We start from the raw sequence: 21,014 nt of genomic DNA on the forward strand, positions 1-21,014 counted from the left end.
ATCCAGCCCCTGCGGTTTGCTGCTCTCCAGTTGCGAGCAAATCTGCACCAGCTCCGCCAGCTCCAGAGTGTGGCTGGAGGCACTGAGCCTGTGGCTCCCCGCGCTGGGACGAGTCACCTCCACAAGGACCCTCCAGCGCCAACTCTCTGCGGAAACTCCCCAGCAGGATTTATCACCAGTCTCAGGCTTGGAAGTTTTACTCCCCTCTGTTTTGCAACAGTTTCATTGCAGTAAAACCCTGAGACAGGTTTGTTTTCATTCCTGTGATGTGTGTGTGTGTAGCAGAGAGGGGAGCTCGGCCACACTGCTCTGGTGTGAAGAGCTTCAGGGGAGAGCAAGGGTTGGATGGGGGGGCCTTTAGGAAGCAATCTGGCTGGGTGGCATCACCGCCACTGTCCCACTGTGCTTCTTCCCTGGTGCAAGGAGAGACATGGAGGAGAAAGGAGGTAGCTTGGCAGAATATGTCTGCAGCTCTACACAACAGGGACAACAGCCCTTGGAAGCATCCAACTTTGCACCGATGGAAAGGCCCAGGAGCCGGGTGGCTGGGAGACCCCTCGGGGTGGAAGGCGAGCTGTCATCTGGCAAATTGTGGGGGCTGCCTGGGCAGCAGCTGGGAGGCTGGAGGCAGGGCAGGCTCCTCCTGGCTGCCCAGCTGCCTGATAGCAGCTCAGCTGGCTCAGCGCAGGCTGCCCAGCTGGCCCCAGTGAGGACAACGCCACACAAGGAGAGGGTTCAGCTGCCAGTCGCGGGCACTGCCGGGATGAGTGTGGCAACGAGCTGGTCATCCACTCACACAGGCATGGGACATGGGGAAGGCTGCTGGCAGCTCACAACCCTGCCCTGCTCAGAGGGAGGGCAAGTGGCAGAGCGGGCTGGAATCACTGAAGGATTCCAGGGGAGGGGGGCTCCCATGGGGCTGCCTGTCCCCAGGAGCTGGGGCAGAGTCAGACCATGCCCAATCAGGTTCTCTCACACCTTCTCTCGGTCCAAGCTTGTTTTGACCTGGGTGCCAAAGGATCACCAGCTTCCCAAGCTCACGAGGCATTTTGGGAAATGACCCTTCCAAGTGCTCGGTTGCTTGGGCTCCACGGGGGTGAGATGCTGAACTCCTCGGGTAGCTGAGACGGTGGCACAGGCATCCCCATCCTGGAGAGCTCAGCACCCACCTGGCTGGGTAAGGCAGCTGTGTTGGCTTAACCTTGAGCCTTGCTGCAGTAAAGCTTTGTATGCGGATAGGTTTCCTCTTGTCTCCTTCCCAAACAAAATCCCCCAACTCCCTCCAGCTATCACATCTGCGGATTCTTTTTCCTTAAAATAATAACTAAGTCCATGCCATGAGAGGCTCGTTCTTGCCCTGCTTTAATAAAGAGGGAAGATGAAAACACCAGGAGAAGATTTGCTTTTGCAGTACCTCACTGTTGCTCCCAGTTCTGTGCTCTCCGTCCTTATTCTCATTCTCCTTTCCAGGAGCTGTCTGTAACCCTTTGATAATAACCTCTTCTCTCCCAAAAGCAGGCAGTGTCCTTTCTTGCCTGCATAGCCAAAGAAACATCACACTTTCCCTTTGATGTCAAGATAATGTATAGATGTAACATTATGTGTATGTGTGACAAATGCAAACAGCCAGCTCTCTGTCCCAGATTTGGTAATTTAGGAGGAAAAAGGAAAAGATAGGAAAAAATAATCTTAAAATTAATTCTCCCTGTCTATCATATGCACACAGAGCTGCCCCCAGGCCCTTCCTGGGGGCCTGGGACCCCCAGATGTCTGGGGCCAGGGCTGAGATGGCGACATGCTGATACCAGGGGCCCTGCATGTCCCCCCACCCCACCAAGCACTGAGGTCAACCCTTGCAGGTCTCTGTGCCCAGAGGAGACAATACCTCACAGTCCAGTGAGATTATGGGGCAGCCATGAACTACCCTGTTACAGCAAAACAAGTAGCTCAAACCCCATGGTTTTGTCAAAAGCAGTTTGGAAGATGGATTTGCAGGAATGCCTCATCCACCGGCAGCACAGGTGCCAGAGCTGCCGCGCTCTGCCTGGCTACCTGGGCACCCCACAGCCATGCCGGGCTGAGCCTGCTGGCAGCAGCCCCTCTCAAACCACTCTCCAGGTGCTGCTCAGGTCCCTGCTCCAGGCTTACAGGAGCCTGTGAAGCCCCCAGAAACCTCCCACTGTTCCCTCTTTACAGTCCCTCTGACTGAGGGGTTTCTCTGCTCTGCATGAACCAGGACATGCCATGTTAGGATGGAGGATGAGCCCCTTCCCTGTACTGGAAGCGTGGGAGGCATCACCCCTCTGGCCAGCTCTGCCCTGGGCAGCCCTGGGTCTGGCCTCCAGCCCCAACCTCCAGGAAACCTCCCCAGCCCCGGGGACCAAACCCTGACCCCTCCAGTCCCGGCACAGCCCTTGGATGGGTTCAGAGCATGGTTTGGGACAAGCACAGGCAGGAACTGTCCCAGGAGGCAGTTTAGATGCAGCCAGCACAAGAAAGTCTCTTCTCAGATACAGAGGTTTTTCCTTGCCTCTTGGTCTCAGTGCCAGCAGGGACACATTTAATTGCAGACAAGGCATGGTCTGAACACGGCAGGCTGAACAGAGCAGCGTGGGTGGCCTGCCTGCCTGCCGGGGTGGGCATCCCGCCTCAGCCGAGGAATGCTGGCAGCCTCCAGCCCTCCGCCAGCCCCCCTGGGATGCAGCTGGGCAGTGCAGGCAGCACAAGGTAAAGCAGGCAGAGCTCAACTCCCCTTCCTGCGGGTCCCCTCCCCACCCCACACACTTGAGCATCACTTTCACTTTCATCTTCACATCCTGCTTCTGCAGTCGCTTCACAACCAGCCCGGCGTGTGCTTGGCAGAGGAGAGGAGTCTCTACAGCCATTGCAGGGTCCCCATGCCCAAGCCAGACCCGTTCCACACAAAGGGAACAAGTTTTGATCTGATCGATCCCATGGTTTAACTAAACCAATGCCAATGCTTGTGTTACTTCATGTGGAGTGGCTGGATCCAGAGTCACTCCAGGAGGGGAGGACCTGTGCTGGTTTGGCCTCTGGTTTGTCGAAAACAGCCGAGTGCCTGGGGCCACCAAAACCTCCTTGGCAAGCGTGACAATCGTGGCAAGTTGGAGGGTGAAGCCCACGATGGTGATGACAGGCTCCTTGTGATTACCTGCAAGCACTTGCTCACCCTGGCTGCATGATTCACTGCTTGGGTAGCACAGCGTAACGGGCTGGGGGAGAGCAGGGGGAAGCTCAGCTGCAGCAAGAGGGCCAGGAGTCAGCAGACAGAGACCCATGCACTCCGTCAACCCGGCATCAGCAGCCCTGGCTGTGGCCAGGCTGGGACATCCTGCAGTCAGCACACACCACATGGCATGTTTCACTGGGGGCATGGCCAGGGCGGCGACCTTGGGCACGTTGGTGGGACACACTCTCTCCCACAAAGCCAGAGCCCGTCCCTCTCTGGATCCAGGGTCTGACGGTGCACAAAGGTCCTGCGCTGCATGGTGGGCCTGTTCTGTGCTTTGTTCCTTGCAAGCCACTTGTAGCCTGGCCTGGCTTGAAACTTGCCTTTGAGGAACCTTTTGTTCATCCCCAAAGCAGCCTCTCCCCTGCAGACTCACACCAGGGAGCACAGTAAATGCAGCTCCCGAGACTCCCCAGCTCCCTGCACACAGTGCCCCTTTCACCCCACCGACACCTCCTCCTGCTCCTCCAGGGGCTGGGTGGCTCTCACCATGTGGGTGGCTGCCTTGGGGTGCAGCTGCATGGGAGGTTACAAGAATGAGCACCAGAAACGGAGCATGTGGCTTCTGAAGCTTCTATGTGTGTGACTCTCCAGCCTTCCTGTGAAATCACTTGCTTTCTCCTTTTACCTCTGGCTCTGACGCAGACCCTCAGCATCAGGGGAGCTGGGAAGGGGGTAAGTAGATGCCCTCCTTGTCCATGTTGCTCACCCGCCCTCTCTGAATCCCCCAGACCACTCTCCTCTCTTAATGGGAATCTGGGAGAAAGGTTGAGTTTATCTAAGCCAGAATCACTAAGAGCCCTCGAACTCTGCTCAGTCATTAACTGGTGAGTAAAGCGCGCTCAGTGAGTCACCGTTGCTATTATAAACACTTGCTTCTAAAGGCTGTAGAAATACAGTAGGAAAGTGGTGTTGCTTGAAGTCACTGTTTGTAGCTGTTTCCTTCCATCAAGATCTCTGCTCTGCGACCTGGGACGGCTCCGTCCCCCCGGCCTGCCCCACAGGCACCTTCCCCCTGCCAAGGCTGTGCCCCCCCAGGGCCAGGCCCTTCATGCCTGGCGTGACAACATGAGCTATGTCTGCACCGCTCCCACGACCCTTCCCGTGCTTTGCAGCTGCACCTCGTATTAAGCCATTTATAAAGGTTAATGCATGCAGGACAGATATGCTTTTCCTAGATTAATTGATGCTAAAGACATCAGCAGCAAGGAGTTGCTCAGTGCCATCCATAACGTGGTGCGGGCTGCATGACCCTCTCGCAGCATGCTCCTACTCCTTGGTACCCTCAGTCTGCCCAAAGCACTGATCCTGCCTGTCACTGCTGTTAATAAACCCAGAGCTTCCTATGAGCCTCACCACCCGCTGTGTCACCCTGGGCCTCCAGGTCTGCCTGTTGCCCTTCTCCTGGCTTAGTCCCACTCCACACCACGACCATTTTCACCTCTTGTGCATGTATGGAAGCTGCTGTGACTCCTCTGCAAGCCTCCACCTGCATCCCCAATCTCTTGCCTTGCTCCCTAGAGCATGGCTTGGTCTGTCCAAGGGCCACATGGAGATGCTGACGCTTGGGTTAGGCTGTGGGTGTCACACTAAACTTCTGCTTCGCACGCTCCTGTTGATGGCCACCAGTCCAGCCCATCTCCATGCTGGCCTTCTCTCCCCACCAATCCAACCTGGGTCTGCTCCTCCTTTCTCTGCTCACTGCCTTGCCCTATGTGCATCTCCTGCCCTCATTCCTTCTTCTTTGCATCTTATTTTTCAGCTTGTTGGCTTTTTTTCCCCCTTCTGCTCCCAGGTCTCATTTTATCCTCAGCTTTGAAAATGCAAGTGCTTACTAGCACACCTAACACCACACACCTGCTGGGATGGGTTTGCCCTGGGGGGCTTCTCTGACCCCAGCTCACCCTAACTCCAGCATGACTGTGCCCAGCGGCTCCCCAGCGGTGCGAAGGACTCCAGCTCCTGTCGGCTATGCCACCCGGCCACCTCCACCACCCTGGAGACAAGCAGAAGCTGACTTGTGACACAGCCTGCTGCTGGGACTGCCATACTGATTATTTTACACTTGATATCACAACGAGATGAAAATGCCAAAACTCTAGAGAAGGAAGAGGAAGGTGTGTTGGACCAAAGAGATGGGAGAGCAATTCTTGCAGAGACTGAGGACCCTGCAGAAAGCCCTTCTGCCTTATCCCTGCCTGGATGCCTTGCCAGCTGGGGCAAGCTTTGCTCCATGCTGCCATTCCCTGTGTCCTGCCCAGGCTCCAGGGCTAGACACTAAGATCTTCCTATTCAAAAGGATTACAAATTACTGTCTGATCCACTAATTAGGAAGGGAAGATGAATGTGCTTCTGACAGTGATGTTTAGCAGCCATTTAGAAATTGCTCTGAAGGCAGCAAGGCACTGTGAGCACACCGCAGCATGGAGCCACATCTGCTCCTAGCCAGCAAGCACAGGACCACCCCACCCAGCAGCTCCCTCTCGCCCTGTGAGACTCTGCCCGACGCCGTCCCCAGCTTGCACAGCTCCTGCAGCCAGCCTTGCCCTTCTGCAGAGCTCGTCCAGCTCTCAAGGATGTCCCCAGGCCATTTGGCTCCTAGCCCTGCTGCCATTACTTTATTTAACAAAATTAAAACCTGCTCAGTGGGGCCAGCTGAAGGCATGGGAGACAAATCAGATCTTCATGCCTCTGCCAGAGAAGGGCAGCCTGGCACCGGCCTGGGGGCCACCTGCGCTTTCTCAGGGGGACGAGACCCTCCTTCCTGTCACTGGCCAGTCATGCTGGGGTACTGTGCATCAGGAGGCAGCAGCCCAGCAAGCACCCCAGACCGCTCATGCCACTTCTTGGGGTTCCCTCTTGTCTCCTTCCCCGCGTGGCCACTGGTGGCAGGAGCTGGCTCTGGCTGGGGAAGGTCCCCAGGAGGAAGGCCCCAAGTGGCACATCCTTGCTGTGATGGGACTCCCTGAGAGCCGCAGGTGATAAGGTCCTTGTGCATGCAGACAGGAGTGGCCGTGCCTCCAAGAGAAACAGCCCAGCCCTGCAGCCACTGGCATGATGGAAGCAGCCCCATGCCTATGTGTGATGGCCACGACAAGTGTGTGGAGACTGCTCTGAACACCTCCTGACAGTGCCTAGAGACAAGACACTGCTCCCAGCCAAGGAAGGGCAGCAGACATGGCCTCAGCCCCTTCCGAACCCTTGCTGCCTCTAGCAGGGCCCCAGTTTCCCATGTAGTTCCATACAGAATCAGGCTCCTCTCTACTGGGTGAGAAACTTGCCCTAGATCAAACAGGAGATCAGGTGGGTCTAGGACCACCTCAGGAACTGCTCTACAGCTTATGCCTTCCCAAAAGTCATCCTAGTGCTGACTCCCATACCCCAGCATCACACCCCTTCTAAAACCCAACCCACCGACCAGCACAGAGCCAAGCAGCTTAGCTACCTCCAGAAGCGCTCCATGCTGCGTGCAAAGACTTTCCATAGGAGAGCAAAGAGCCAGAGCTCGAAAGCATGAGCCACATCCTCAGGGCACAAGTGCAGAGGTATTCCTGCCCTCCACCCCCAGTATGACCCTGCTGGGACTGGACATCTGCAAGACCCACTTTGGATGGTCTCTCACCCTGCATGGCCCCAGGTGCTCCCTGCCTTGGTGCGGAGTGAGCTCTCCAGCAGAACCCTGATCCAGCATCATCCAGCACAGAAATGCAACTATGATGTGAAGGCAGAGGGAGGAGATGGGAAGCCTCAGAGACAGGTACAGGCATCCCCAGAGGAGCAGCTTCATCACAGAGATGAGCCCGGCCAGCTCAAGGTATTATTAGATTGAGTTACAGTGGTATTAATGAATGCTTTCAATTTTAATGAAGTTAATCTACCTATAAAAGCTCTTTATGCCCATAAACATATGATCTGAGGGAGAACAGGACTTTCAGCCACATTTTTATGACATTTGAGCATGTTTTCTGCAGACACCTATTGAACAGCGATGGCAGCACAACAGCTGTGAGAAAAGCACCCACTGTCCGAACTGCAGCTCCCTGCACTGTACCAGTTAAATGTGGAACAACTTCTTGCTTGAGCTGCATGGACTTCTGGGGGGGGCAAGATTTCACAGTCACATTATGATAAAAGTTATAAAAAATTGTGAATTTCAATGAAAAATGACATACTGTCTTTTCTCTGCTAGGGAGAAGATGGTGCACACAGAAGAAAGAGCTCATGGAAATGATGACAAGCCCAGGTCCAGTAAAGGACCCAGGCCCGCTGGGGTCTCCCTGTCCTCCCCCTGCTCCCTCGAGAGGAGAGGCCAGCTTGCTGACCAGGGTCTTGCAGAAAGAGCCTGTCTCCAGCCTCCAGCAGGCCCTTGTCTGCTTTGCCAGCAGAGGTTCATTTTTCTGATGCTGCGGTTACTCTTGGAGCAGGGTGTGGGTGGCCTGGGTTTGATTCCCTGGCTCATTCCCTGGCTTGGCCTTTCCCATCACTGGGGAAAAGAGGAGAGTCAGAGCCTGCTTCAGACCTGGGATGACCTCCACAAATCCACAGGTTTGGGCTTTCTCTCCTCCTTGAGAATCTTGTGAAATTCCCCTTTTGGAGCAATGCTAGCTGAGGTCTGGGTGCCAGAGGACACGAGGGGTCCCTGGGGAGAAGTGTCTTGCTCAGGCTGGTCCTCCTTGCCTGACAGGACAAACGGAGCCACCCTACGCAAAAGTGTCAAGCTGACCAGAAGGCCATTCTGTCACATCTGCAAAGAGGGGAAAGAGCAGGAATGGCACTGGAAATTAAAACGTCAAAGAAAATGACAGTTTTTTCCCCTGAGGAGAGGCAGGCTGGATCTCTGAGGGCTTTTGCGCTGGGCCAGCAGCTGCTCTGATCATTGGGGAGAGGTGGGGGAGGGATGGACCTGGGGCTCTCCCTGGCTGGTCTGTACACAGCAACTGCCTGGATGCTGTGGAGCAGTGGGGACCTCCTTTAAGGGGTGCCTGGGCTGGGCTTAGAGCAGAGGTGAGTCCTTGCCAGCTACAGCAGTGGCTCAGTCTCCCACCATTTTGGCTTTCTAATAAAAAATGCCTCTCCCTCCAGCCCACCCTGTCCTCCAGGCTGTATTGCCAAGAGCAGGAGATGCCACATACCCTGGAAGCCACCAGCAGCGTCCAGCCCTACTCCCACCCCTGCTCCGCTCACCCTGTTGCCAGCAGCTCTATCACAGCTTGGTGGGGCCAGGGGTTCCTAATGCCCCTCCTAGACTGGGGCCTCAGCATGGGCTGCTACGAGCCACCCTCAGACACGTTCCTATGCCAGCATGGAGGCAGGACAGTCCTGCCTGCATCCCCAGCCAGCTCACTGACACATCTGCTTGCACTGTGCTGCTCAGAGCGCTGCCCAGGGCCAGCAGCCAGGGTGAGCCAGGGCCTCTCCTTGAACCAAGTTCCCTGAAGGCCACAATGTGCTGGGAGTTCTCATGGGGAAGGTCCTGATGTGCCCCATGGTCCCAGGCACCCCCTCATGGGGTCACTTCCCTGTCCAGGGTGGGAAATGCCAGAGCAGCTTCCCTTCTCCCTCCTCTTTTCTCCTGCTAGTTATGTCATCCCTGGCTTGGAAGTGACACACATGGCTGCCAGGGGCACCTGGTCCATACTGCCTGTTACTGCTGGTGGCAATGGCACTGCTCCTCTCCCCGCCGAGGCATCGAACTGAGCTAAATGTCCTCTGGTGGGAGGGGGATGAAGACCTGTCCAGGGCAGGCACAGTCGGGTGTAGCACATCTGGAGAGGTGATGAGCAGCAGCTCCTGCCAGAGCGAGCTGGGAGCTGTGGCTGACCAGGCAGAGGAGTGGGCAGCAGTGCCGCGACAAGGCTGAGCAGCCGCTTCTGAGCCAGCAAGTTCATCGATCTGTCCTCAGATGGGAGACCAGACCTGACTCCCAGGGAGAACAGCCTGAAGACCCAAGTGCTGAGACTGATGTACATGAACAGCCCTTTATACCTCTCTGAGAAAATGAGGTTAAAGAAGCTTTACATTTCCAGTGTAAACCAATAGATCAGTGTAAACAGGCATTTGCAGAATTAAAATTCCTTTTCTTTCTCTGAAATTTGCCTTGTTTCACTGAGACCTTGTTTGTGGCAGTTACCATGAGGGATGCTCCCAGAGCAAACTCTGCAGGGAGCACCCACAGATCCACCCCAGAGCTGGATGAGAGCTTGGCACAGGGACCCTGATGGAGTTGGTGGGTCCTTCATCTGAGCCCATCCCTGTAGAGGAACTGGAAGTGGCTGGAGGAGTGGGGATGCCAAACACATTCCTGGCTGCCGGCAGGGACAAAAATGGCTGGATTTATTGGCTTTGACATCAGAACCACAAAGCAGGAGTTCCCAAATAGTTATGGCTTATCTTCTTTGGCAGGACCAGTCCAGGAGGGTCAACTGATCAACATGGGGATGTGTGGAATGCTCTGGGGCAGGAATCAATAGCCGGCTGCTTAGTGCCCAGTTTGTGGTCATTAATCAATCAACACGGGAACATCACAGGATGTTTAGAGAGCTGTGGCACTGAGTAGAAGTGAACCAGGTCAAGCCAGAGCAGGCCCTGGCTTTCCTTCTCCCCTGAAATGGCACACTATCACCAGTAGCAGAGAGCTGCGTGTCGGCAGGAGGACTAGGGAGGTACATGCTACCAGGTGTCTCTGCACTTCCGGAGCTACCCCAGGATGGTTTCATGGATGTTTTGAGGGGCTAGGCTCTCCAGGGGCAGGGCAGCTGCAGTTTAGGATGTCCACTAATGAGGTTAAGAGCCTGACTCAGAGGGACCCCTCCCCAACCCCAGTTGGCCTGTGGGGCTTTGGCTCGCAGATGCCAGCCTCGTGTCCTGCAGCTTGTCTTGCTGTGGCAGGCATTGGATTTGGTCACTTCTTCCCACAGGTGTGCTGAGTCACAGGTGCTGATCCATGCTCAGTTCCTGCCAGCATCATCTCACTGACCCACTGTAGGTCAGCAGGGGCCATGAAAGCCACCAAACCCCACAGCAGAGGAGAGGAAACATGGTCATCTAGTAAGGAGACCAGGCAGTGCTTCCTGGAGCAGTGCAGGGAAGGAGGGAGCAAACCACTCAGGGCTCATTGCCTGGAAGTGGCTCACCTTCGCTGGGTCAAGTGATGCCACCAAAGTAGGGCTGCCAGGCTCCCTGGGGCCGTGGCGGCACGGAGATTTTCTCGGCATGCTGCACAGAACAGGGCGTATTGTCTAATTATATCGGCTCTGTCCCACAAAGAGAAGCTGAGAGATGGGGTGCCCTATTTACACAGCCCTCCTCCAGTCCCCGGCAGCCGCAGACTGGTGCCAGCCCGCCCCTTGCCCAGGTACTGCATGGCCCCACGTCCTTCAGCCTCATCAGCTGGAGGAAGATAGCCGCAGCTCCCCGCACCTCCAGATGTAGCGGGGCTCGCCTGACACCACCACACCCTGGCTGGATGTTTGCTTCTAGGCTGGGGGGAAGATGGTTGCGTGGGTCCAGGTCAATGTCTGGTGGATCAGCGGCCTCTCTCCATCCCCTGGACTGGCTAATACTGGGCTGCTATTACAGCTCACACCAAGGCATCTCATGGGGGCAGGATGGATTAGCTCCATCAGAGGACCTCCAAGACAAGCTGCTATGAGCTGCAGCCTCATTAGTAAGCCCAAAACTGAAAAGGGACTTGTATCCACAGCATTTCACTCAACTTTTTATCAGTGATGCTGTATGAGCACTTGCAGCTAGGTGAGTGCAGGATGAAGCAGGTTAGTGGGCAATCTCACACTGCCACCAAGTTCTGAGCATCGCATCAGGCACTCTGGGGGAAGGCACCTGCCCTGGGCAGCAGTGCAGTGCAGTCCCACAAGGGTGCTGGAACTTGTGGCCTGCGCAGATGTGTCCTCACTGCACCACCTTGCACACGCGCCCATGCCAGGAGCCATGAAGGCGTCTGCAGCAAAGGGACTAACTCTAAACAGGTAGCATGAACACCCCAAGACCAACAGCATCCTCACACCTCCATGCCCTGCTGGGCCAGGCTGGGGCAGCCTTCTCCCTGCCCAGCACATGTGTTCCTTCTCAGTTCAGACCCTACTTCAGGAGGTCTCATCACCCGCAGGATGTAGTGAACCCATCGTGCAGGGCTGGAGTAGGCCCGTGCCAAGAGCCTTTGGGGGTGGCTGGAGCCATCAGGAGGTAACTGCTATGTCAGGAAGCACGGGGTTGATAGCATCAGGGCTATGCCATGAGAACAGGCAGGGCAGTTCTCCCATGATGGGAGAACTGGAACAGACACACCAATGCTGGGATTATGGCCTTGGTGGGACACCCCTTCCGCCTTGCACAGCCCTGTGCACCCCACCTCAGCCATGGCTCTGGGAGCTGCTTCTGTTGAGCTGCTGGTGGCAGGTGTGATGCAGAGCACGGCCCTGCATGCTACTCTGGTGGGGCTAGCAGGAGAGGGCTACCTGCTAGCCTCATCCCAGAGAATCCAAAGGGCTGGGGAATCGCTGGGGATTGCCTGGCCCCTGCCACCTGCCTGGCGGAGGGGCTGTGGGCCGAGAGCAGATCGGGAAGCATTCCTCACCTGACGTTATTTTGGTTGCTAGGTGATTAAATCATCCATCTGCTTATGACAGCACGGAGAGCAGTGAGTCAGTCCCCTTCGTACAAGACAACAAAGGGTTTTTCAACTCCAGCCCACCTCCAGACTGTCCCCAGGTCCGTCCATGCCTGCAGGACACTCAGGCGGCAGAGCCTGCCATATGCAGGGGGAGCAAGGCTCCTGCCAGTGCAGCCCCGCGCCCCAGGGCAGAGCAGCTGCCAGAGGCTGGGAGGCTGCCATGGGGCTGGGGGCATCTTCCAACATGTTTCTGGTGAACAGGACCCCCATGGCATCCTGGAGAGCACAGCCGGGCAACTGTACCCTCACAGCACCACCTCGCAGGAGGGTTTAGCATTATTGTATCTAGAGCAACTTCAGGGGATCAGATGAGCCCCACTAGAAGCGAAGGGAGGTTTGCTGTCAGCCCCCCGGGACAGCCCAGCACCCCCAGCGCAGCCACCCAAGCACCTTCCCCCTTCTGCAGGCTCAGGACGTCACTAACATTGCACCAGCAGAGCAGCTGCGACCATGTGCTTCAGGAGCAGAGCCTGGGGAAAGCCAGCAGGCTGCTCAGGGAGCGCAAAGCAGAAAGGCAACAGTTTGGGAGAAAATAACATTTTCATAAAGTGTTTGAAGTCTTTTGGGGGAGGAAAGTGGGAAGGAAGAGCAGGAAGAGCCTTGGTGTGTGTGTGTGTGTGTGCATATGTGAGAGAGTGACAACAGAAGCCTTCCTCCCCACCGAGAAGAAAGCATCTCAGTTTCTCAGGTTTTGGAGAGTGTTGAGACACTGGAAAATTAAAGCAATGACCACAAAACATGTTTGGGTGAGGGGCTGGAGGCTGCCCAGGATCTGCATCCCCGGCCAACACACAGCACGCTGGAGCTGAAGCCCACCAGGACCAACGGAAGTCTCCTGAGAGATGCATGGGCCTTTGTGGGAGCTTCAGTTTCCACATGGAACTTTGCTGTGGGGACGGAGCTGGGAGACCACCCTGGGGGCCGCCCACCCCCTGCCCATGACAGCCCCGAAGAAGCTCTGCAGCAGGGTAAGGAGCACCATGCATGGCAGAAAGGGGGCAAAACCATAGCAGAGCTGCCCAGAACTGATTTCTCCACCTCCTGACACTGCAGGGGAGCAAATGCAGAGCACTCGCTGCCTGTCACGTCCCTCCCGCCCCACACACCCTATGCAGGGGGCTCAGCCAGCACCGAGGCACCCACAGCAGCATCCCAAACCCTGGGGGCTGGGCTAGTGGCCTCCCCACTGCTCTCCACAGTCCTCCCAAGTTCCTCAGCAGCTATCCTGACTTCTTAGTGCAAAGAGGCTCATTAATGAAGTGGAAAAGGAGGAGGAGGAGCAAGCTGAATGGTCTATCCTAAGGGACAGTACAGCAAGGAAGAGGAGGAGCACTCAGCTGATCTCAGGATATGCAGCCACCAGAGGGAGAAGAACAACTGTCCAGAAAATAACGGGGTAGAAAGGACGAAGGGTCCATCTGGCTGGGCAGCCTGCCCGGGGGGCCTGCCAGCAATGGTGGAAATCAAAGAGGTGTGGGCAGGAGAAGAGCAGGGCAGGGATGCTGCCCCCAGAGCCACACCGTCGCCATCAGTGCTGCATTCACAGCAACCTCCACCAAAAGGCAGCTCACTGACCTGGCAGGAGGCAAAGGGAAGCCTGCAGAGCCATGGGCAGGAGGGCTGGGTCCTGGGAGATACCCATGGCATCACAGGAGAAGCCTCCACAGAGCTATTCGCTCCATCTGCGCTCCCTGCCCTGGACCTCGGGTCTCTCCATCCCACAAGGCACCATCACTTTGGTGGCTCCCAGTGCCCCAGCACGGCAGTGAGCCTGCAGTTCGCCAGCAGCAGCACTGGTGGAGGAAGGAGGCTGTGTGGGAAGGACGTTTTTCTTTAGCACGTCTGTTCCCAGTTTCCAAGCTGTCTCTGCAAGGCCCTGGCTGCTGTGCTTGTGGGCAGCACTGCAGGGGAACTGGGGGGAGCGGGCGCTGGGCTCCTCCTGGCCACCAGCCCCGGGCCACCAGCCCCTGGCCAGCTCACTCTGCAGCAGAGGGCATGGAGGCCCCAGGAGTAGGTCTGTTTGCATCACATGTGGGCAGCTCCAGAGGCTGCCAGGGAGCACTGAGAGGGGAAGGTTTCCCTCCCCAGCTCACAGCTTCAAGCAGAGGAGTGGGACATCAGGCTGGCAGGGGCTGCACGGTCAGCTGCTCCAACAGCTCCGAGGCCTCACACTGTTCCTTGGGTCCCCAGCAGCAGCTCTTTCCAAACCCAGGGAGCCCTGGTCTGCAGCAGCCTCCTATCCCCATGGCACACCAGGGGGCTTGGCTCAGAGCCCATGACCTTGGCCTCTACTGCTCCTGTGCTGGGCATGCACTGCTCCTCTGCTCATGCCCTTCAGGGCTCAGATCCCACAGGCAGACCCATCTGACTCACTGGGGTCTGGACTCGCAGGCCTGGCCAGCCCCAGAAAATGGCTGAAGAGCTCATGGGAAGCCCCTATTCCTGCCCAGATCTGATGCCCCACATCCCATTGCAGAAGGCACACACACCTTCAGTGAGCATCACCCTCATGCTGAGCTGGGGGAGAGGACACCAGCCACCGTGCTGTGATGGGTCTGTCCGTCCACACACCTCCAGCCTCCAGGACATCCAGCACATCGCCCAGAAAGCACAACCCAAACCTAAGCCTGATATGAAACTGGTTTCCCACCCCAGAGGCTTTTACGCACAGCAAGTGGGGACGAGGCAGGGAATCACACCGGTGTTTATGAGCTGACAGGCTGAGAAATCCTTTGCACTTCAGCCAGCTGAAACGCTTCAAGGCATTGCTAAAAGGATTCACTGGACTTTGACCTCTTCCCAAACCAGCAGCAGCATCCAGCTGACACAAAAGGAGGGTGGGTTATTTAGAAAATGCCAAACTGACCCTTTCTGATCATTCAGAAAATTGCCTTACTGTTCAGAGCACAAAAATCACTGGAAAAGGGACCTTGTCCCTTAGACTGTGCCGGCTCGCTCCCAACACCAGCCCCGTCTGCATCGTCAGATCTACCCCAGGAGGAGGGTCCCCAGGGTCCGGGTTGCTCCTGACAGGCTCAGTGCTCCTCAAGGTCTCATCAGGAGCTGACGAGAGGCACCACTGCTCCTGCAGTTCAGGTCCAGCCAAGCACGGGTGCGAGGCAGCAGATCCCAGCGGGCATGGGCGGTGACCGTCTGGCTGAAGTGTCCATCTCAAGGACTTGCCCAAGTCTAGAAACCCCCAGCTAAGTGGCTGGAGCAGCCATCCCTTGCACCTCTCTGCCATGGGAAGGATTAATTGAACAAGGGAAGCGGTGAGGGAGCGTCAACTTGATTCCCGCAGCAAAGAAACTGTGCCATTAAAATCCTCTCTCCTATGACACACACTGAGCCTATTTCAGTAATAGTTTGGCAGGGGAATAACATTACTGAGCCTATAAATACCTCATGGGGTGCTGCTCTGCTGATGGAGCAGCAGGACACGGCCCTTGCCCACCCTGGTGCTGGCCCCAGCAGTCTCTCGGCCATCGCCATCACTGGAGCCAGCAGCTGCCTGGCCCTGCCCTGAGGGTGAAGGATAGAAGGACGCGTTAGGGCAGAGCTGTCCCAGGGCAGCCCCAGAGGAGAGCCAGGGGCTGGGAGAGAACCATGGCTGATGGGAATGGGGCAAGATCTGTGTAAGCACTGGAGACACCAGAGGGGATGGAGCTGAGCCAGGGGGCGGATGGAGGTATGAAGATGGTGGAAAGTATTAGCACCCAGAGGATGTTCCCAAAGCAAACTGTGAGGCTCCCTGCAGCTGCAGCTGGGGACTTTGGTCTGACTCAAACCAGCCTGACATGTCTCTCCTCACGGGGTACCCCAGGCACAGAGAGGTGTCTCACATGAGAGGAGGTAGCAATGGAAGATCCTCAGGGCACAGCCTGGTGCCCTGAAACATCCCGGAGACCTTCGACCCATGTTCTTCCCAGTCCCTGTGGTGTGGAGGGAAGCTGCTCCCGGCAAAGCCCTGGCCATCAGCTGGGCCATCCTGGGCACTGAATGTGAGAAATCAATGACCCATCTCCAGCACCTGCTCCTCTACCAAGGCCCTGAGACAATGTGCATGAAGAAATCACCCCGCCACATCTGACAGGGATGGCAACTGGAGGGGAAGAGGTGGGAAAGGGTTCCAGTGCCCCAGCCACCACCGCAGTGCTGTGCAGCGAGGGGAATGGCTGGAGCTGGGCTGCTGTCATGCATTTATCATCTTACAAGGGAGATTGTGTGGGTGGCCCCTGTCCTGTGAAGACACATTGAGACAAATGGCTGAGGGATTTGGATATTAAATATTTGATGTAAGGGGACTTTTCATGACACTCATCATGGGTCTCTCAGAGCTAAGCCAGTGCTGAGTAGTTTTCATACTCCTGCCTTGTACATATTTAATGCACACACCAAGCTGCCACCTACCTTCCCTGCTCACAGGCCAGACCTCTACCCACCTGAAAGTGTCAACACCGTTCTTCAAACCTCCTGGCCGTTCGTCAAAGCTCTCTTGAGCAGAGAGCACCTCCAAGTAGTCACCAACCCGTCTATGGGCAGCATGGGAGATAAAAGGGGACACCAAACCCAAAGGCAGTTGCTGGGGGCCAGAGGAAACAGGGTCCCTCAATGTGAGAGTCACCCAAGGGATATGCAGAAGGGTCCACACTCCCTGGGGAAGGGAGGAACCAGACCCAAGGGACACCTAAACCATCCTGCAGCCAGCAGAGTGTAGGTTTGTGGCTGCTTGTCACAGACAAACACACACACACACACACACACACACACACCCCTAATCCCAAAGGACATGAAACCACCGAGATCACCGCAACAGCTCTGGAAGTTGTACAGAGCTTCCTTCAAGCAGCTGGAAAGCTTTGCAAAGAGCCGCAGTGAGCCAAGCCTCATTCAGGGAAAGGTAATTTTCCTGACAGCCCATGGTCCAAACCCACCAGCCAGCCATTAGAGCTGGGAAAGGCTGACATCCATGACAGCCTGCCTGAGCAAAACCAGAGCTGGCGTGTTAAGGCTCATCCTCATGGGAACTTTCCCTATGCAATGTCTCTGCAAGCAATATGGGGCTCAGGACTGCCTTTCCGTTGCACACTCCAAACCATAACATGAGGTCACGCAAGGAACCCACTGGAATCTCTGCTAATAGCTGCATGGTTCTCGTAACCAAAGACACTAACCCACAGCAGAACTCAGTTAAGCTCCCAAACAAGACATGTAAACAGATACAAAGTGTGAAATACAGGTATCTTTTGCAAAGCATCATCATTTTAATGCCATAGATAGCAGGACACACCAAGTCCAAGTGCAAGAGGTTGGTGCAAATCTCAGGGAGTGTCATTTCAAGAAAGCTTTGCTGTCATGTAGTCAGCTTTTGGCCAGACACAGCTCCTCAAACAACAACTCATGCCGACGGCTTCCCTCACATCCCCAAGCAAAGGAGCTGAATCTTCACTTCCATTTGTTTTGCATAAACCTAAAAACACCCCCCTAAAATGAAGAATAATCAAGCAGACTCCCTGATCAAAACAACTCCTTCTGATCATCCCAGCTAGCGGCTGTGAGTCGCCTGCAACCCCTCTGCTTTCCGTAAGCACGACTAGAGTCCTCTCCTCCAACACGGCCTCTTCGTGGGGAAGGGTGGATGATGTCTCAGCCTGACCTAGGGTGACTCAGCACACCTCACCTCAGTCCAGGAGAACAAAAAGGCTGCCCAGGGCTGCAGAGCTGCAGCAAGGGGCTGCCTGCTGCCTCCAGCTCTGGGCACAGCCGGCCAGAGCGCTTGGCCAGCCGCAGCTTCAGCCCCAGGACTGATGGATCCAGGCTGGAAAACAGCAAGAAGAAAAATTGTGCTGAGCTCTGAGCTCAAAATCAGCACCTTGAACCCTGTCCAAAAGCAAATCGGAAGTCAGTACAGCTTCTGGCAACCAGGTGCTGCTTCGTCTGTGGCTGACGCCACTAAGCACAAGCTGACGACTTTGACCCGAGCCATGGGCAGCAGAACCAGGGACGCAGGTGGCCGCTGTGGCACAGGGGTCCTCCCAGGGACGCTTTCTCGCAGGCTGCTCCCCTTCTCTGCGGATGCCGAAGGGATGATGTGGGCACCGAGGAAAGCAGGCTGCCATCTGGATCCAGGACTATTCATCTCTGACGATGGCAGTAGCGGCTCAGTGCTTGGGAGAAGCCTGATTGTGGACAGATTAGAGGGACACAGCGTGTTCATTTCTATCCATGCTGCGCTGCTATTACCCAGACTGAAAATAAAGCCTCATTTTTCATGCAAAGATGCACAATGGTTAACATGAGAAAAACTTGCCTGGGAGGCATGCAGGTATCAAATCAATTTCAAAACGGGTTTCCAATTACTACTGATGTTTATTTGATTTACAATTTTTTCTGGCTTGCCAGATGTTTGCACTCTGAGGGTGGAACTCAGCCCAGCACCACTGGACCGGCACGAGGGTGTAAGAAGGTGCAAAAGTCTCCTGCTGCAGAGTGGTACGTTTCCCTTGAGCTGCTCTATTCCTTCACCACTTGCAGCGTGCTTCAAACTGTACTGGTACATCATGTACACCAAGAGCAGCGAGGGAGCCGAGCTGCTGCGGAGATCAGAACTGGGCTTGCACACACCAGCTGCCCTGCCGGGATCTGGAAAAGCCCCATTTTCCTGCCGGTGTAAGAATCAGCCCCATGCCTCACGGGCAGGAGTGGTGGCTCTGACCAGGCATTAGCTTCCCGCAGGAATCCTCTGGGCTGGCTCTGCTTTGTGCTTCCTCAGAGGAAAAGCAGCCAGACGAGGATACGCGAGGCTCCGAGAGTCCATTTTGCGGGAAGCGCTCCGAGATGCCCGGGTCCTGCGGGCTGCAGCCCGCGCACATCTGCGTGGACACGTCTGCTCACAGCGCAGCAGGTGCCAGCCCGACGCTGGGGTGGTGGCACGGTGTCGGGAAGGTCACCAACTCTCAGAGCCTCAAAGGCACATTGGTGCCAAACTCCAATTGAAATGATGGCAACATCAATGCCTGGGCCTCGTCCTGGACTGGGGCTTCCTAACCGTGTCATGGCAAAGGCCCGGAGGAGAGTTTGTTCTGTGGCATCTCTCTCCTGGAGGGGACCAGCATGTGGGGGGACATGCTGCCCCTCCAAAAGTCTAATGTGAGAGTAATGACCCAGCCACTGCCTCGGGGCCAATCCAGACCATTGCTACAGCCAGAGGACAGGCAGCCAGGCCTGCGAGCTGCATCCACGGGGAACAGAGGGCACTGCCCTGCCAGGTGCTGCCGCTTGCTGCCAGCCAGCTCCATTTCCCTGCAGCCCCTCTGGCTCAGTGTGAGGCAGTGCAAGGCAGGAGCACCTTCACCCGGGCAGAACCGAGCGGGCAGCGGGGTGAGGGGAGGCTCAGGCTGGCACCCTGCCTCAGCAGGGCAGCTCTGCCTGCCTCCACGCCCAGCACAGCGTGCCCACGCCGGTCCTGTCCCAGGGATGGGGAGGGTCCGATCAGGGCTCGAAGGAAGCAGGGGGCTGCCTGCAGGCAGGCGCAGGCCGAGGCCACGCTCCGTGGACTGACACTGGGGCCAGGCGCTCCCCGGGGACGCTGTGACCCCCCGCCATGGGGAAGTGGGCGGCTCTGCACACGGGTGCTCCCAGACTCCACGCATCTCCTCGCTTACCCCACACGTGCCGGCTCCCCCCATCACGCTGGTGTGTTCCCTGGCACACACACAGACACACACCCCCCCCGCAGCGCGCACACCCGCAGGCACACATCACCTACCGAGACACACGCGTGCGCGGCGCACACGCAGGCACCGGGACGCGCACAGACACGGCCGCCCGGGCGGGGGTTGCTCCCACACACAGGCTCAATGCGGTTGGCACACGCGCGGAAACGGGGACACGCTCCGCTCTGCATCCCTCGCACCGACAGCCGGGCTGGGGGATCGCACCCCCGGCACCAACGCACGCACCGGCGCCGCAGTGGAGACACGCACACGCAGGAACACTCAGCCTGGGGCTCTCGCACTCACGCACACACACACGTAAGCGCAGTGTGTGGCTCCCGGGGCGGCAGCGGCGGGGCCGGGGCTGCCGGGGCTCTCGCCCCCAGCGCCGCCACGCCGCAACCAGCCCCCGAACCTCGGCCTCCCCCTGCCCCGCGCACAAACACCCGTGGGGTGTGATGGGCCACGCCCCCGGGTGGGCGCCGGATCTCTCACACACACACACACACACACACACACACACACACACGACTGCTCCGCAGCCACTTAACTCCTTGTTGCCCGGCCCCAGCACCATCCAGCCCAGCTCCGCACAGTCCAGCCCGGCGCCAGCATCACCCAGCCCGGCGCCAGCAACACCCAGCCCAGCCCTGCACCATCCAGCCCAGCTCCGCTCCGTCCAGCCCGGCCACAGCATCACCCAGCCCCACGCCCCGCACCGTCCATCCCCACGCCCCGCACCGTCCGGCCCGACCCGGCTCCCCCCCCGGCCCCCGCCGCCGCGGCCCCCCAGCCCCGCAGCCCGCCCCGTCGGGCCGGCCCCGGCGCGGCTCCTGGGAGCGGCCGCGGTCGAGCGCCGGCCCCGCCGCAGCCCCCCCCGCCCCGGCCCGCCCGCTCACCTCGATCCGCGGCGGCGGGAGGCGGCGCTCGGGCCGGAGCGGTCCCGCGGCGGGGCAGCGCCCGCTCCTCGCAGCGCCCCGGCGGCGGCGGCTGCGGGCTCGGCGGGGGGCCCGGCTCGGCTCGGCCCGGCCCGGCCCGGCCCCGGCCCCGGCCCCGGCCGCTGGCCGGCCGCCGCTGCCCCCCTGCCCGCGGCGCGCTCCGGCCGCCTCGCCCCTATGCGGAGGCTCCAGCAGCACCGAGGCGATGCCCATTCATTCGGCTTGTCCCCCGCAGCCCTCCCCTTCCGCCCCGCGCTCCCAGCCTCCTGGATGGAGGTGGCTAGTGATGCTGCAGCGGTACCCAGAGCCCCCGGAGAGTACAGTGCGGAGAGGAGGGAGGGAGAGGAGGAGGAAGGAGAGCAGAAGGAGGGAAAAGGAAAGAGAGAGAGAGGGAGAGGGAGATGGCTGCCCCCAAAACCAGA

General features: G+C 57.6%; 1 protein-coding gene across 7 annotated transcripts in view; it reads right to left on the minus strand.

The window, feature by feature from the left end:
- DLGAP4 (DLG associated protein 4) overlaps positions 1-20,665 on the minus strand; it is a 180,242-nt gene extending 159,577 nt beyond the window's left edge. For all 7 annotated transcript variants that reach the window (XM_074920639.1, XM_074920645.1, XM_074920643.1 and 4 more), the window contains exon 1: positions 20,554-20,665. The gene's annotated coding sequence lies outside the window, so the exon portion shown is untranslated. The remainder of the gene's footprint in view (positions 1-20,553) is intronic.
- Positions 20,666-21,014: the final 349 nt, after the last annotated feature.

Source organism: Athene noctua, chromosome 16 (assembly GCF_965140245.1).
Source record: "Athene noctua chromosome 16, bAthNoc1.hap1.1, whole genome shotgun sequence".
Taxonomy (NCBI): domain Eukaryota; kingdom Metazoa; phylum Chordata; class Aves; order Strigiformes; family Strigidae; genus Athene; species Athene noctua.